This window comes from Simochromis diagramma, unplaced genomic scaffold (assembly GCF_900408965.1).
Source record: "Simochromis diagramma unplaced genomic scaffold, fSimDia1.1 OVJJ01000660.1, whole genome shotgun sequence".
NCBI lineage: Eukaryota > Metazoa > Chordata > Actinopteri > Cichliformes > Cichlidae > Simochromis > Simochromis diagramma.
Window position 1 is genome coordinate 68,262 of NW_024387084.1, and position 2,816 is coordinate 71,077.

Genomic DNA, 2,816 nt, shown 5'->3' on the forward strand with positions numbered 1-2,816 from the left:
GTTCCACAGAAGAAGGACCTGAAAACTGAAGGGTCTGCCTCCCATTCTACTTTTAAATACTCTAAGATTTTAGATTTTTTTTTAACAGACAGATTTCAGAGGGTGAGAGTGAATGACACACTGCCCGAGTATCATTCCTTCTTCACTGGCTCTCCTCAAGGATGTGTGCTTTTGCATCTGCTAAATGTTCTTTATACCAATGGCCGCAGGAGCTAGCGTGTGAGCAGGCACATCCTTAACCTTTTAATGCCATTTGTATCATATTTGATACACGAGTTTCTGAGAGAAAAAAACTGTAAAACACATTCTGTAATTTCAAAATGTTATGGACAAAACTCTTTCGTTGTCAAAAATTAACACTGTTATTAACAAAAAGTTGCCAAAAACACCCAATCTATCAAATGCGATAAATAACATTTGTAATAAACAACATGATAATGCAAGGAAAATGTTTTTGGATTTTGTTAGAAGGGTTAATAAACACAAGTGTTAAAGTAAAAGATTTTTTTCCCACAGTCCGCAGGAGGATATGTAACAGCAGCAATAAGTTTTTATTTTGGATGATAAAGTGCTCAGCTGTATTAAATAATAAACACAGCAGTTTGTGAACTTTGTGTCATAGATAACCGTATCAACACTCAGGTTGATATCAACCTTTCAGGATGGGGTGAGTGAGGTCACATTCAGGTGAAAAAAAATGTTAGTTGACTTTGTTTCTTACTGCTCCTCCCTACCTTTGCATGTACGTGTTATTTTTAGTTTAACACAGGTGACCAAAGTGGTTTTGTGCAGGAAATGTGACTAATACAGAATTTGTTATAGACAGCCAACCAAACCCATATGGAAAAGAAATAGTAAAAACTTACATGATTTACTCATGAAAGTGGCCACTTTCTCATTACTTTCATACATTGTTTTAGTAAGTATCCAAAACATACAAGTTTCATTTATATAATTTTTCAAGGGATCTTATATCTGTTTTCACTCTTGTATGCTTTTCATACAAGTTTCACACAAGACAGATACAAACTTTATAAGATTTATATATATCTTTTCCATATGGGAAGACTGCAGTGGACCCTTACTGAGTTAAAGTCAGGAGAAAGCATAATTACTTACAAATTCAATTCAATTTAAATTTCAGTTCACTTAAATTCAGTTCTAATAATTTTATACAGCGCCAAATCACAACAACATCTCCCTTAAGGGAATTTATATTGTAAACTAGACCCTACAATAAAACAACTGAGAAAACCCCAACAATCATATGACCCCCCTATGAGCAAGCATTTTGGCAACAGTGCGAAGGAAAAACTCCCTTTTAACTCTGTTTTAAAGTTCCCCAATTGTCTATAAAGCTCACATCATTTTTTGGACACCACTCAGACAGCTAGCAATTTAAGGAGAACATGCGGCTAAACATGTCATAAAGATGTCACTCCTGGTCCGATTGGGGAGGACACCAGAGAAAACTACATAGTTTGTTTTGACAAATTTACACATCGATTCAATATTGATTTTAATGACCTTCGATTGATGTAACCAGGTGTCGTTACTGCCAATGTGAATTACAGTTTTATGGAATTTCCATTTGTGTTTAGCCAGCAGTTTTAAATTTCCTCAGTTTTGCCTGCTCTGGCCCCTGGAAGACAATTGACTATAGTTGCTGGTGTCTCTAGCTTCACATGTCTCAGAACAGAATCACCGATTACTGGGGTTTGATCCCCTGCAGGCATGTCATTGAGTGGGGAAAAGCAGTTAGACACATGAACAGGCTGATGGTGTACCTGGGGCTTCTGTTTAAGACTATGCTTCCTTAATCCCTCAGATGGGTTTTAAAAATCTCCAAAGATCAGAAATGTTTAACAGCAAATACAACTCGGATTCAAACAAGATGAGAGCTTATTGTTGATCTAGTGATTAAATGCACAGAGCAGTACATAAACATTTCAAATGACATTTTAAACTGAGAGAAAAAATTCTATTACTCACTGTGCCTCAGACTTCGTTTTCACTAAAACATCCACCTGCACTCAACTTTACTTCCTCCTATACCCATAATATTGTGAGGCTCTGCCTTTACCTGGAAATACCTGAGTGATACCGGGAATAAAGGAGCCTGTGATGATTTTCAAAGCAAAGCTGGAAAATCAGAATAACTGTCATGTTTCATGATTATGTCTGTGAAGGTTCTCAGTCATCCAGGTCATCGTAGTCATGATTATGTCCTCCTGAAACCCAGTCTATTCATTGTGTCCTCTGTAGTGGACAAGTGTTAAAGTGAAAGAAATGTTTTCCTCGGTCCTCAGGAGGATATGAAACAGCAGCAATAAGTTTTAATTTTGGATGATAAAGTGCTCAGCTGTAGTAAATAGTAAACACAGCAGTTTGTGAACTTTGTGTCATAGATAACTGCCCACATAGCAAGCAGGTCTGACCCAGTGGTCCTTTGCTGTGCTGCTGTGGAATACAGCCAGAGATAAATAACAGGTATGATTCAGTGCAGAGAAATCTATTAACACATAGTGAGTGAGAAAGGTGACTGAAGAAGAAACACAATGCATCATGGGAATCCCCCCAGCAGCCTACACCTATTGCAGGATAGCATAGCACGGTGGTTCCCAAACTTTTTTTGCTGGGCCTGCTTTTGTTTTACAAGAAAAATGTTCGCGCCCCCCCTCCGCGCCGAAAAATGCACCGTATTTGATAGCTTGCTGCAAGACCTCACACCGAGCGCATCTACTGCGGGTGTGGTGCCTGTTATCGGACCCGGAGTTAGCAACATCCCCCAAAAACCCGAAGAGGAGAGTCCTGGC